The following is a 15967-nucleotide window of genomic DNA, read 5'->3' on the forward strand; positions in this document are numbered from 1 at the left end:
AAGAAGGATGTGGTAGGAGGAGCATTAGTAGACCAAGAATCAGGTAACCTGGGCTCTGGGCTCAGCTCACACTTGAATGCCCTGCGGCTTAAACAAGTGAAATTTCCTGAACTTCAGTGCCCCCAAAAAGAAGGTGGAGGTGGAATTGGACGCTCTTTACTGGCCATCCTGTCTCTGCAATTCCTTATTGACAAGTCAGAGTTCTCTGCAAGACAATATTCTCCTGGGCTGCTCTTTGTCATGCCTTTTATAAAGTAAAATACATTTTCCAATTTTTAACTATGGAGCTATGGTGTGCGTAGCGTTCCCAGGCCCGAGATGGCCTGGAAGCTTTATATATCCTGGGAGAGCTGGCCAACTTCCTTGCCTCGGTTTCCCTTTTGGACATGACAGTCAATAATACGGATCCCCCCCCCCCCCCCAGCGATAGCAGGAAAAATCAGCTCCCTCACAAATGTGGAAATGATGACTCATAGGGACTTGGTCATGTTCTAAGAATGTACTGTGTTTAGGACAGTTGTGGAGAACCTGGCTGTGTCTCTGACAGCCAGCACCGTGACCACAGAGACACCTAGGGTCCCTGTGAAGGATCCCAAGAGGCTCTGATAAAACCCGAAACTAAGAAAGTGTACCTGGCTACAGGGTGCTCTCTTCCTTTAGGAATGTGTTGGTAGAGATTTCGGAAAGTGGTGGTTCACTGTAGAAGAACAAATGTGAGCGCATGTTTATGCATTTGAAGTCTTGGCTAGCCCTATGCAGTGGAATCCTGACATACCATTGGTGGTGAGAGGTGGGAGCCTAGATGGGAAAGATGGACCAAAAATTACCTCGCTCTTCCTCATGGGAAGGGACGAGGAAATCAAAACGCGGCTCATTTTATTTTTAATAATTTATGCAGAAACTTTTTTAAGTTGCCTAATAATCTAAAAAAGAATATCATTACAAAATAATGTTCTGAACAACAACAAAAAAGATTTGAAAGGAAGGAAAAAAATACTGCTGGTGTCTAGTAAACAATGAGTACTTACGAATGAGAAGAAAACCAATGAGACTGAGGTTTATGTGGCAAGTGGGAGATGGATGCCCAGGGAAATGGGTCTTGGTCAGAAGAAATGAGGTAATGCCAAAGCCATCCTGTATTTCATGTGAGTAGCACTAGAAAAGTGGAAAAACCCACCTGGACAGAAAACTTAACTATGACACTTCAACTGCTACCACTCTATTGTTTCAGTAAAGTAAATGATTAAAATGCATATCTCAAATTATGCCTTTGAAAAAATTGCCTAATCCAACAGACGTTAGCATGTGTTGAGGGTAGGTTTATGTTATTATTTATATTATATGTCAGTGGGGGTCTAATTCTTGAAAAAGCAATACCACAGACAGAAAATAGAACTCCTGCAACTTTTTATCACTTAAAAGGGATGTTTTTCAGAACGTTACAAAGTTTGACTAGTGGCGTCTTCATTGATCCCGGACCACTGCCTCACTGTCTGTGGAATCTCTCAGCAGTCACTTTGGTGCCCAGACAGGCTGCTCCCTGGTCTGCTGTCCCCTTTGTTGTGCCTGCAGGAAGGCAGGCTCGACTGCAACACCCCCTCCAAGGTGGTCTACCTCCTCTTCTTCCTGCCCTGCCTTCGCATTCTCAAGGAGATGAGGGGCTCACCCTTTCTGGCATGGGCATGAGACCTTATCATCCACATATGCAGCCCCAAAGACAAGTTGCTTCACTTTCCAAATTGTCTCTTACTTCCTCTCCTCTTGTCCCTGATGATGCAGCTCCTCCTCGCGTCAGGAGGTCTGTGTCATTCTACCCAGAACAGCACGATGGCGAGGGCCTCGGGGACACTTAGAGAATAGTTCCAAGAATCTGGCATGCTTTCATTTTTAGAAAGAGATGGTTTAAACTGTGTTCGGTTAATGTACAGGGTTTTATGGTAGAGAGCTTGTCAAAAAAACACCCAGACACATGGTAATCTCTCTCTCTCTCTCAAATCTGACCCTTGCCCCAGAACCCTCAAACAATTCATACTTTGACAATGCTAAACAACTTCCTGTTCCTCAAAATGCATCAAGTGGTGCCCTGTCTCTGAGCCTTGCCTGATGCTTGGAATGTCTTTCTTTGACTTAGCCAACTTAAAACTTTTTTACTCAAACTACAAAGTCCAGCTCAAGCATCCCTTTCTTCGTAATGACTTTCCTGATCTCCACACCCACATTCCCGAATCGTCCCCCAAAGTCATTTATTTCTTCCTCTCTGCTACCTTGACCTGTACAGATGTTAGATTTATAGCACACAATATGTTTGCCATGCTATAACTACACACAGGAAAACTAAAGATTATAGCATTCTATGTATATCTTGACTGCTTGTGATAACATAAATAGGTTTACCTTTTTTAAAACCATGAAATTGGAGAAATTCTAGATAGAACCAACCATCCTGAGGACTTTAGAGATGGGTGTCACTGTTTCTTAATGAGTTGAATGTAACCTTAAATTTCCTTAGTGAGGGGCATGATTATTTTCACTCCTACTTCTTAGACAAGATTGGAACTTTGTTTCTCACTGGTGAAATGGAAAAGTGTTCTGAGATTTTTGCTTAGGTAATAAAGGGAGAGAGCAAAATAATTTATGGGAGAATAAATGCATAAACATGTGTTCATGAGAGGTTGTAAGATGACATCCACTGAATTGTGAATAATGGAAGACAGAGGGGAACAGGGTCCCCTAAAAGGATCAAGGGCATACTAGGGAAGAGGTCACATGTGTGAACATCTTCCTGCCATCTTCAGATGGGCACTGGCTGGCAACTAACAGTTGGTGTCATGGCAATAGGCTGGAGGAGGGAATGGGGGATGATAGGAGGAAGTAGGGCTCATCATCTGCACATGTCGGGATGTGTGCCTCTGGGCATTGGTGAAGGCCCTGTTTGCCCTGGAGAGAGCTCTGGAAGTTATCAGCATGCCCAAAGTTGGAGCATCAACTTGGTTCATTGAATTGTACCTAATTATTTAATTTTCTTAATACTCACATAATTTTCCCTTTATGAAACAAAGGATGGCTTATCTAGTTAATCCAAAGAGGTGAATAATGGACTAGAGACTACACAATTTGTCCAGCGTCACACACTGATACTGTGTTAGAACCAGATCAGGATCTCCATCACCCACTGTAGTCCACAAAACTGACATAGTCAGACCACGTGCTGGGTAATTTAAATTTAAACCAAGAAATCACTTTATTGATTATATATAGAGGGACAAACAAAGGAACTCATGATATAGTATAAACCTTGGTCAAACCAGAAAAAAATACATTACATGCAAAATAAGTCAGGCGATTGTGCCTTTTCTTTTTTCTCCTTATTTTGTGGGCTTTAGTTTTAGATACACGCTTCAAGTGCTAGAAAGACCCAGGGGAAGACCCCCATCTATTATCAAAAGAAAGTAAGCTTTAAAGCATGGTGGTGGGAGCATGACAGGGAGTGGGGGCTGGTTGGGGAGGGGGAAGGAGGACAGGAAATAAATAAGCAGTTTCTCAGATGCCGTGAGTGCAAATATTAGTCTAATTGTGATTCTAGGCAGCAACCTAAGGCTACACATCCCCTAACAGAACTCATTCGTAGTTGAATAAATAATTTTATTTTGGAATTCAACCAAATAACTACGAACTTTGTAGCCATGAAACTTACTTTTCTTTTGGTGTCTCTGGTCTAAATTTTACATTATATTTTACTTATTTATTAAACTTCTTCCCATTTCAATAGCCTTTGGCTTCAGGAAAATATAAAAACACATAACTCCCTAAAAAAATTTCATTTTCCCCAAAGCCATTATAACTTGTCCAGCCTTTCCAGGAGAATAAAATATCAGAAATTTGCTTTATACTTAGCTCTAAAAATCAAACCACTTCAGAGGAGAAAAATCTCCAATGGATTTTCTGATTCCAGAACTCTACAATTCAAACTGACATTCAAAGTGCTATTTTAAAATACCTCAAGTATCAAGCATAATATAAATTAAATATATTGAAGATTGAATATTCCTAGTTTTTTAATTCAAGAAACACTTATTGGATGCTTAGTGTATACTAGGGACTGTGCTAGGCACCAGGGACTCCGGGAGGAATCAAATGCTTACCGAGAGAAGACCAATTACAAATTAGTGAATTGGAATTCTATCTCCAACTTCAGTGTGAAAGCAAGCCTTCATTAGTTTAAACCTTTCTGTCAACTCAAAGTATTGCCTATAAAACTGGCAAAATTCAGAAACATTTGTAAAAATTCAAACACTCATCAATATTAATGATTCATTCAAAGCAGGACAAATTGCTTTGATCAAAGAATCTCAGTGAGTCTTAATATTAGATAACTTGACATTAATTCATAACATTCTTCTAAAACTACTTTCTGTAGACATTAGCCTGCACTCAATCTGTAGCTATACTGGATAATAATCATTGACACTTTAATCTGTTTTTAAATGTGAATGTAAAATTGAGTGAAAACTGAAACCTTCACTAAATCTAGTCTTTCCCCTGACTTCCTTGTTTTCATAAATGATCTGACCCCTGCAGAAACCCAGGTTCAAAAGTGTTCTCTCTAACTGTCCAGTTCCAATTGGTTCTAAGTCCATACTATAGATTAAAAGTACCAGAGCGTTGTTGCAGTGCTGAGATTTTCACATTCTTAAGTCCTACCTCTCTGTTACTGAACTGTGTGAACCTGGGCAAATGATTTCACCTCTCTGTATCCCCGTCTCCTCTTCTATAAAAAGAGAATGACGATAGCACCTTCACAAAAGGTGAAGATTAAATGAGATAACACCGCCCAAAAAAGTGCCTAAAAAAGAGCCTAAGCCCTACTACATTCTCAGTAAATGTTGACTGTTATAACTATTGGTACTGTTGCTATTTCCTCAATAAGTACCTCAAATTCATCACCTGCTTTCCCTTCAGCTCCATGGCCCTTGGCCAAACCATGTTTTGTCTATCATCTCACAATAATAGCTTCCGACTCCAGTACTCTCTCTACCCCTCATCTTGCCACTCTGTGATTTAGATCAGTAACATCAAAAGGAAAATCAGAATATGCCCTCCTTCAGACTCCTTCAGTGATTCTCCATTGTCTGCAGAGAAAATCCAAATTCTTTTATCTTGCATTCAAAGCTCTCCACACGCAGGAATCAGCTCACTTTTTCCCTTCTTATTTGTCATTGTTGCAGCATAAGCACTTACATTCGACCCAGACAGGACAAGCATCCCACAGCTACACCCTTGCTTTCTGTTCATTGTTCCCAATGCCCAAAATGACTTCCCTACATGTTCTCAAATTTTGCCATTCCTTAAGACGCCACTCATATGCCCCTCCCTGCACAAAGCCTTCCTGAGGTTACTGAGGAAGAGTGTGTCTTTCTCTTCTGAAGTCTCACAGAACTTTCTCTGTATTTATTTTGTAAGCAAATCACTTTGTTATAATTAATGTATTATAATTATTGTAATTATTGTATTAATGTACATGTTCTTCCTTCCCTCCTGGATTTTCAGCTTTTTGAGAGCCTAGAGAACATTCTATTTTCTTTGTGTTCTTCCTAGCATCTTTCACATGTCAGCCATTCAATACACTTTGATAAGTGACAAAAGAGAAATTATCAGAAAGAACAAAATAGCTTACAATTTGCCATTAAATGTATGAATGAACATTTTTTTCTAGGCACAAATTACTCAAGAAAGAGGAATTTTAGTTATTCCTTTTAATGGAGCCATTTTTAAATTTATATTCTAGTAGAGGATCAGGATTAATCATTATAGCTTTTGAAGTAAAAGAAAAGAATACACAAGAGTAAATTTCAGAACGATTAAAAAGGTATAAAGTATGTGCAAAACTAATATGAGACAGTTCTCTCTTCATACAGAGAAGTTGAAATGTACTGATAATTATAAAATTTTAGAGCAAATGCATACAAATTATGAATGCTTTTATATACTTTTAAAATAATTACTCTGTTGGGCGCCTGGGTGGCTCAGCTGGTTAAGCGACTGCCTTCGGCTCAGGTCATGATCCTGGAGTCCCGGAATCGAGTCCCGCATCGGGCTCCCTGCTCGGCAGGGAGTCTGCTTCTCCCTCGGACCCTCCCCCCTCTCATGTGCTCTCTTTCTCATTCTCTCTGTCTCAAATAAATAAATAAAATCTTTAAAAATAAATAAATAGAAATAATTACTCTGTTCATCCATTTTGGAACATTTTATATCAATTAAATTTTCAAAGGTTGCTTTTTTTTTTTTTTTTACAGATAACAGTCTGTATATTCCCCAACGTAATTTCAAAAATAAAATACGGAAGGTGTGTGTTTACCCGGTCCTACAAATGAGCTTTAGAGGGGATGGAGCTGAATGGAGGATGTTATTCCCACGTCCTCTGCTCTTTGCCTGGAAACAGTTTCTTTTTTCTTTTTCTTTCTTTTTTTTTTAAACAAGCCTGGTTAACTGGACAGCAAAACATTGACTTTTGCATCTGACTAATTTCTAAAAGAAAAACATTAGAAGCTTTATTGTAAAAAGACCAAAAGCTCCAAGTTATTTTTTCAACTCACAGAAGCAACATAAAGAAGTGTGTGCTCTTTTCTAATCTGATTTTTCTCACTCTTTAATTATCAGTATCACCATATCAAAAAGAGTAAGCAAAGCTCAAAGTACTTGTGATTTAATACAATGCCCTAGCCTAGATCTGTACACAGTGTAGACAGCCTTTCTTTTTCCATTTATCTCTCTCTGCCTTTCCATAAATTTCTCTTCAGAATTGACTTCAATGTCTAAAATGCTAAGAGAGGACCCACGAGGAGAACTTTGTATCTTTACACTTGTCTTAAATTTCCTCAAACTGCAACATTATTAGATAGCCTTCCCTCAGAGTACTTCTTCTCACCTACAAAATCAGCATGAATGGTATGTGGCAAATTATAAACCAAGCCCCTGTTTTGAGCATTGTGTTACTTTCTCAACTCTCACACTAAGAGAGTACTAAAGAAGAGCCTGTAGGTTATGGTCCTTATCATTAGTAACAAGATAAAACTTAAAAGTTGGCCTTGTATGCAATCGGAAGGCATAGTTGACAAAGACGAAACAAGATTTAGCGTGTATGTCCTTAAAATGAGTCCAAAGGGCCAGGCTTACTGCAGAAAAATAAAATCCCTAGAGGGAAAAGGACAAATTTCAAGAGAGATTAAGTAGCAGTTGCATGTACTTGGTGGTAGAAATCGAAAGGTAAAAAGCCAGAAAATTGTAAAATAAAATCAAGGTGAGAGATAAATATAAATAAATGTGAGGAATGTAATGATAAATGTAATAAATGTAATTTAATAAATGTAAATCTTTAGTCAAGGTACTGAAAAAGAAAATTAAATAACCAATGATATTAAGACACGTATAATGCAATAATTTGAACTTTTCCCATTGCATCCTCAGATGTTCCTTACTTCTAGAATTAAAGCCGAAGCACAAGATTCTTTTCTTGCTTCCTTCTGCATCTCTTTTTGGATGGCACTCAAATATCTCACACAAATCTCTACAGCCTTGATGAGAACTTCTGAGAACTGAAAGGCATATTTGTTTAGAGGATCTGTGACAAAAATTCACTGAAAAAAGTTGATAGATTTTGCTGAAGAAAATGATTTAGAAAGAGAAGAGAAAGGGACAAGCAAGGAGCCAACTGTGGGATACCAAGGGGAAGGAAGTGAGGTGAGGTCACTACAAAGAAACTAGATTCAAGTGTAAGAAGTGTAATCAAAAACACATATAAAAATGAAGAGGAAACAGTCACTATTGAAAACAATTGTAACAGAGATCTCAAATGTCCACACTCAAATATGCAATAAAATATAGCCTGTTTCTCCTCTGCAACTAATAACCAAACTTCCTCTTTAGCCCACCCTAATGGGATAAGAAAATTTATACTTACTAATTATCATGGCAGAGGTCAATCTTTTCCAGGTTAAATTACTTCTTTTGGATAAATACTTTCCCCCCTCCACTTGCTCCTCTCCAAGGTGGTTCTGGGTGAACATGTGCCTTGGATTTCCACACACCTACCTGAATGTGCCTACTGCACACAGTGCAAAATGCCAGCCTGAGATGGGGGAGCCAAGGCAAGTTCATCTGGCCACTGGGTTCTGCCTTTGACTCTCTTCCTTACAATTATCCAGGGTGTCAGGTGTAGATGGCCTTACCTTGTGTCATACTCTCCTTCCCAGGAGAAAGTCTCAATGCGGAAGGGGCAAGAAATCATACCTGCCGGCCTAACTCTCAATGTTAATGGGATCTAATGAAAGAATGTAGAGAGTCCCTTTATCTTTCCACAAAGACCAGTTTTCAAGTGTATTGTTCTGCTGCAAACTCCCACACAAAACTCAACAAACAAACCAAAACAACAACAACAAAGTAAAGCAAACGAATAAAAAACCCTCACTCTGAAGGTCAAATGATGAATATTGGCACCCTCTTCAAAAAATATTACCTCCATTACACACTGATTGAGCTACTGTGCTGGGCCATGTACTTGAGTATTGCGTGGCTCAGTATTATTTATTTTAGTTACATTCCTATACATATGCTGAACCCAATTATTCTACCCTATTACCTTTCTCTCTTTCTGCTAAAATATACACATACATTTCAGCAACCATCTCAGGACTCTGACACTGAAAAGTTCAACTGAATGACTGTAATGCATGGAACATGATGTGTACACACCTTGCTGGTTGGTTTCCACATCAACAGCTGAGGTTTTATATCTATTACATATTGAAATTGTCATCATAAACATACATGCATTGTACTCTGGTCAAGCCTGATGCATTCTCATTGCTTGAATGTGCTCATTGGAAATTTCTGAAGGTGATTCTCCTTTCTGTGCACACTGTCTCCTAGAAAAAGGGGTGGGAGACACCAGGAAAAGTGAGAGTGATGAACAGTAAGGCTGCCAGCACTGTAACAGGGATCACTGGTTTCTTCTAGCATTGTAACAGGAATCATTATTACATCTTCCATGGTAGCTGATGTGAAGAAACTGCTGCCTCCCTCCCTGTCCTTCTCTCTCTAACTCATTCGAGGATTAGGTACACCTATCTTTTTGCCCTCACTTTCTCCTTTGAATATTAGTTGAGTTACATCGTGCTTTTCTTGGCTCAATCCCTAATTCTACAGTAAAACAGAAGAAAATATTTCCTTGTCAATTAAATTGATATATAAAATCAAGAATTATGAATTCACCAGATTTCAAAAACTCCAAAGCAATTTCTACCCTCTTTAGTCCTAAATGTCATATTGTTTGATTTGCTGATAAATACATTGTAGAACGTGAATAGACAAAATTGAACTAAAAAGTTTTTGTTTTGAAAAAATTTTTTGAATGTCTCAACCTTCCAAAAATAATTAGAAACACTCTAGGAGGTCAGAGAATGGATAATGTTTTAATGTTACATACAAATATTTAGCATCTTCCACTACACAATAAGTATCAATTGAAAAAGAACTATTCCCAACTTAGAAATAGAAGAAACTGAGGCCTACATTTACTGGTTATTTATTCAATATATTCAGAAAGGGAAATAATTCAAATTTCTAGGTTTTTCTTGCAAAGCAATTCAATTGAAGAATTATGTTTTGAGTGTCTACTCGGTGCATAGCATTGTGCTATGTGCCTGGGAGGAAAGCAGAAGGAATAGAGGTTATGACCTGTTAGAAGAGACAGACATATAAACAACTCACTGATATCAAGGCAGAAGACATATGTCTCAAGATACAGTAGAACTAATACTCTGTCAGAACATTGAGAAAAGACAAAGACTGCTTATTTAACCAAGTTTATTTATTGATTATCATGGGCCAGAGACTGTCTTGATTCCTTAGAAAATAAGAACCAGGAAAGTTGAGGTAGATGGATGGATGGATGGATAGATGGATAGATGATTGATGGATAGATAGATGATAGATAGATAGATAGATAGATAGATAGATAGATAGATAGATAGATAGATAGATGATAACAGATAGATGATAGAAAGAAAGAAAGATAGATGATAGATAGACAGACAGATGATAGAGCAAATGAGCGAGTGAGCGAGTGAGCTAGGCAAATGACATATGCTACACTAGAGGAACACACAAAGTCTATGCCAACACCCCAAGAGAGTGATTAATTCTGTGTGTATGATGGGTGTTAAAGAGTTTTCAGAGAGGAGGTGATTTTTGAGGTACCATTCAAAGTAAGTTAGATTTCTCCAAATGAAAAAGAGATAGAGGACATTGTAGGAAAAAGAAACAGTGGGACCAAATGCAAGAAATTCTAGGGAATGCCAAGTCCTAAGATAGGAAGTATATCAGGAGGAGGGCTAGAGGTGAGACTAGAGAGGTAGTCTGGGGGTCAGATCACGCAGAGCCTCATCTGCCTTTCTAAGGAGTTTTTCCTCCAGGTAATGAGAAGGTTTCAAATAATTTTAGTGGGAAGTGACATGATAAATGTTACATTTTAGAAGGATTGCCCTAAAGGTGGAGTAAGGATACTAATGAATTTCTAACCATCCATTTGGTGTTCATTGACCATATTTAGTAAATATCAAGAATTTTGAAATGATGAATACTTTCCCTTTAACTTACAAACCAATTTTCCCAAGTGCTGTAGTGTTTTATACAGAACCACAAGAAATGATATAAATCATCAAGTCAAAGTCCTTTAAACACTTGATACCAGCCTGTCATGAAGGATTTATATTCCTCATGTTCTTCCATCCAGACTTCTCATTCCATCCATGCTCATCATTTCCCCAGATTCAGACCTGACACAACTTATCCTCACAGTTTCAAAACAGTCTATCCCTCCTACTTTGCCAAGTCATATTTCTTCCTGTCTTCAGGTTGCCATGTTTTTTAAGCAATTATTTCAAGGTTAGGTGCCACAGGATGGAAGAGAAAATGCCTAAGAAAAACACAGTTTTTGTAATAGTGAGTTTATAGTTTATAATGCAGTGAGTTAGATAAAACTACATACTCAAATACAAACCACGTGTGTGGGGTGCCTGGGTGGCTCAATCTGTTAAGTGTCTGACCTTTGGTTTCAGCTCAGGTCATGATCTCAAGGTCGTGAGATACAGGCCACATTGGTCTCTGTGCTGGGCATGGAGCCTGCTTAAGATTCTCTCTCTCCTACCCTCTCCCTCTGCCTCTTCCCCCCAACCACCCCCCCAATGCCCCCCTCTCAAAACAAACAAAACCAAGTGTGGTAGATATCCCAGGAGGACTCATTGTTAACTCACCCCTCTCTAGGGGAACCCAGGAAAGCTTAGTGTGACTGGTCATGACAACTATGTCTTTAAGATCATTAAGATCTCAACGGGATATGACAAAGTGACCTTCCTGGTGAAGGGATTAACATGAATGTGGGTACAAAGGCAGAAAAGCAAAAGAAGTTATTGAGAAATGGAGATTAGTCAAGTTAGCTTGGATGTTTGGAGTAAAAAATAGTGGGAAACAGAGAAGTAATGGGACTGGTTGTATATGGACAAGAACCCTTAACTTTTGTAGAACCATTGAAAAATGTTAAGTGGAAGAGTGGAGAAGTCTTTAAATTTTATAATGGAAAGTGCCTGTAAGATCATCTAGTTAAACCACTGCATTTTTTAGATGAGAAAACTGAGACCCACATAGGTTACACAACATACTTGGAGCCAATTCTAGGTCCCTCGATGCCGCCATGCTGTTGATTCAGTCATGCTGCCTGTCGTGGTCAAACTCCAAAAATGCCTCTCTACATGATAAACTCTCTAAATCTCATTTTCTGTCCTTTTCACTCCCAAACACTAGCATCTCTGTGCTTGCCTTATACGTGCGGTGTCCACCTTACACAAGCAAGAAGTATATGTGTACCCCTAAATGCATACATGTATGTGTATACACGTATTTTTCTTGTTCCCAAACTTAGATTATAGATTGTTCTGGACAAGCCCCAAGCCCTCTCTGTGAATTTCCCCATCAAGAGTGCCTGCAGTGTACTAAATGGGTAGCCATTCACCAGAAAAGAATACCAGATGTAAGAATTTAAACAGGACTGTGAGGTTAGGGAGAGTTATATATGAGATAAATAGAGATGGTAGCTGCTCTAAGCATCAGAAATGAAATGCAATGTTACTGTCATCCTATATAATAGTTCTGTTTCTTTCTGCATTGTTGTCTGGAGGTAGAGTTTCAGGAGGGTGGGCCAGTCAGGGCTGGTGCTTGTGACTGTTGAAAGCTTAGGTCTGTGGTACACTTGCCCATAAACCACTGAGGATGAACCCCTCAACCTCTCGGGATCTCTTTGCAAATATAGTGCTGAGCTCAGAAAGCACGTTGAAGATTTGGCAACATTTAGGCAAGATTTTATAAAACTCATCCCCAGCCACTTTTTTTTTTTCTTTCCTGTTTCTGTAAGGTGTTTGTATTCCTAAAAGAAAAGCATAACCGTTGGTGGCCAGTTTTTCTCCCTTTTGCTCTGAAACTACATCCCCTCCACTCAAAAGCCTTCTTTGCTGCCTGCATTATGTGGTTCACAGGCTGCCTGCTTATTACCACCCAAGTAAGGTAATAGTGAGAAATACAATTGAAGTGGCTTCTTCTTTTTAATGAACAATAAACCTGTTCCATTAAAAATAAGACCCTACCCTGAACCATTACAGAAACGTTTTTTGATGTTGGAAAGAAACGTCAGTGACTGTGAAGGGGTGGGGGGTCTGGGGGCCAATGGAGCTTTCTGATGTTGTTCTTAATTATTTTTACTTCATGCGTCCCGTACCTCTGGCTCTAGCTGAGGCAGAAACGGTGAAATGCCATAAAATAACCCTCTCTCGAAGTATATTTGGCTTGACAGGAAACAGGAAATACCAGAAAAGATCACAAGAAAAGCTGTAATCATAAGATTTCTAGCCTAATTCTTTTGACGTCAGCAGTTTAGATAAGTCAGATAAGCAATCACAAGCATCCGCGAGCTCCGGAGTGCCAATCCAAATACCCGAAGTGCATCTTCAGCCCCTTTGAACTTGTACATTGTTGTTTTGCCCCTGCCCTTCTCTCTTCCCCACAAGAAGCATATCCTGAAATTGTGAATTATGAATTTAGTGTCAACATTAAGGTATTCGGAGACATTACACAGAGCTTCTAAATTGGTCTTAAAGCAAGTTCAGCTGGCTTCGTGCATGATAAACTCTGGATGAAGCTGACCGTTGATAAGACACGAGAAAACTAACTCTGGCTTGTCTCAAAAGGAGTTTGCTTCCTAGAGTTTAACTTTGCCAATCTTGACAACTAAGTGATAGTTACGATTTGTCACTGAGAATGTGTGAAGGGCTACATTACCATCTCTAGAATATGCTAAAGTAGTCAGTAACTCCAACTGTCATTATTATGAACTTTCCTTGGCCACCACCACCTCCATTGCCCATCATAACAAAATATGTCTGGGTTGGTTAGACATAAATGGCATGGGGCATACACTCCCCTCAGAGAAGGTTTCATAACTTCAGAATCAGAACTATAGAATTTGACCATTAGATAATAAGCAGAGGCACATGGACAGGCTGTTCAGAGGATGATGGAAGAGATTAAATCAATATTACATTACATGTAAATTTTAAAAAAACAAAAACTTTAAGGGTAAGAACTTATTTATACAGCATCTACCTGTTTCCAAAAAGATTTGTATGCCTATAAAAAAAGTCATAATAAAACATAAGAACATAAAGACATAAAGCCATTCTGTCAAGATGAAAGACAAAAACTGCATAGTAAAGTAGGAGGGAGGGAGAATAATTACGTAAAGTAATTGAGCCAAACTGAGATCTAAATTTCCTAGCAGACAGGGCAAAGTGGGGAAGAAATTATAGCACTCATGATCTCCAGGAAAATTCCCTGAGAAGAAAACCATTTTTCCCCAGCTTTGGGTGTGTAAATAGGGCTCTGTTATCATGTTCATGATAATGATGATGATATTTATAATGGAGGATGATGGTATGATATGTATGACATGGAATAACGATCAAAGGTGTCCTTCCAAGGACTTTAAGCAGATATGAAGAGGTGTGCCACTTACAGACAGTTTTACAGACAGCACAAGATGGTTCCATGGAGACCATTCAATTGGGAGCCAAAGTTGAGGTGGCCCCAGGTTGTGGCTTCAGAGTGGTCTTACATAATGAGGAGTCAAGAACATGTAGACAGTCTCGGGGAGTGAGGACAGAAGAGTCTGGCCTCGTGAGGGAATTGCAAGCCTCAGCAGAGTTCAGCTCTTGTGAATGTAGAAAGGTCACAGGCCTCCAGAACATGGAGCTCACGCAGTTCTACTAATTTCATAATGGGCATACGTACTCTTATAATCTTTAAAATGGGAAGAGAAAAATTAAACAAATGCTTCCTATTAGATGGTAGAAATATTTTTATATTTGCCCTTGATTGTGCCAGATGTTTGGTTCTAATTAAATACACATTGACAAGTGTCCCAATTAGCTTATAGGGCTTTTCCTGGTTTTTGTTTGTTTGTTTTTACCTGCTACTCTATCTTGAGTAATACAGCTAAGCCCTTTACTTCATCCATGTTCCCTCAGTGTATGAACACATGTAGGCACTCAAAAAATACATGTTAATTAAATGTTCAGAATAAATAATATCTGAACATATTTTCATTTTATTTGAACCAATCTCCCACATTCCGCCTAACATTCTGTTCAGTGAAAACCCTCTATAATATTTCCCAAGGAGTCAGAAAATTGGGAAGAATGTATGTGTTTAGATTAAAAGATAAGTATTTAAGAAAACCCAGTAAGTATGAAAACAAGTAGATTTCTTCCTATTTAGTACAAAAGCAATGAGAAGCTGGGTGTTATGCATATTGAGAGCTGCAATCGGACATCTTCTCCGAGACAGCTTCCTAATAAACTTACCAAGGAGGGTTGCTGGGGCAGGGGAGGCGCTAAAGGAAGCAGATTAATGTCAGAAAGAAAACAGGCCCTTGCTTCGTCTGAGTATCATACACAGACAATGATCTTGCAAAAGAAGTAAGGAAAAGAGTGGAAGACTAACAGATGAGAGGAGGCACAACTGGGCAGAGTAACATCTGCTTTCTACAAAGAACAATGGAGTGTAGAAAGGGAAGAGGATGCCTGAGCCAGATAAGGCCAGAGAGTCTAAAGAGGAGGTGTCTGGACATACCAAGAAGACTTGTTACATACTGTATCTTCTAGCTTTAGAGCCGAGCTGCTCTTCCTGACGGCTCACCAAGGTCAATGTGAGTGTTTAACTATCAAGAGTTGCTATACATTTATATTATCTGTCTTGGTCACACTACCCAAGTTGAATAACCTTGTCCTTTCATTGGAAACCAAGCATGAATTAAGAGGCATGTGAACACAAACATGCTGTATACGGGCTACTGTAAAATTACTTTGAATCAGGTTCATGTGCTTTAAAGTCTTCCGGGGCCACTCTAGATTTTACTGAGTTCTTTCTAGGTCATTGTTATTTGTTGTTGCCCTGCAAAGCTGAAAAGTTAAAGGATATAAAGAACTGCACTTCTCAGGAAGTCTTCAATTCTCAGATCTTTTGGAAATATTGTATCCATTTTTATAAATTTTGTGCTTCTGATTTATGGGTTTTTTTAGAGCTTATGAAAAATTATTAACCACCTGCTTTCCTACACCCCTCCCCCTTTAGACCTATCACTGGAGATACTTCTCTTTAATTCAGAATTATCATGGTTAAATGACAGGCTCTAGAGTCAGACTTTGCATCTTTACTTAACTCTTTGGACCTCACTTTTCTCATCTGTAATATGGAAATAATGATGGAAACTGCGTTGTGGTACTGCTTTGAGGATTAAGTCAGATAATCCACCTAGCATGCTGCTAGTGCTAATGATTATTATCCCACACTTTTCTTATTTCTAATA

At 38.8% G+C, this 15967-nt stretch overlaps 1 protein-coding gene across 3 annotated transcripts in view; it reads left to right on the top strand.

Moving 5' to 3' along the window:
* Window positions 1–15967, top strand: part of PDE7B (phosphodiesterase 7B) — a 308745-nt gene that overhangs the window by 170940 nt on the left and 121838 nt on the right. The window lies entirely within an intron of this gene.

This window comes from Leptonychotes weddellii, chromosome 8, assembly GCF_054177405.1.
Source record: "Leptonychotes weddellii isolate Sample4059 chromosome 8, ASM5417740v2, whole genome shotgun sequence".
NCBI classification, from domain to species: Eukaryota; Metazoa; Chordata; class Mammalia; order Carnivora; family Phocidae; genus Leptonychotes; species Leptonychotes weddellii.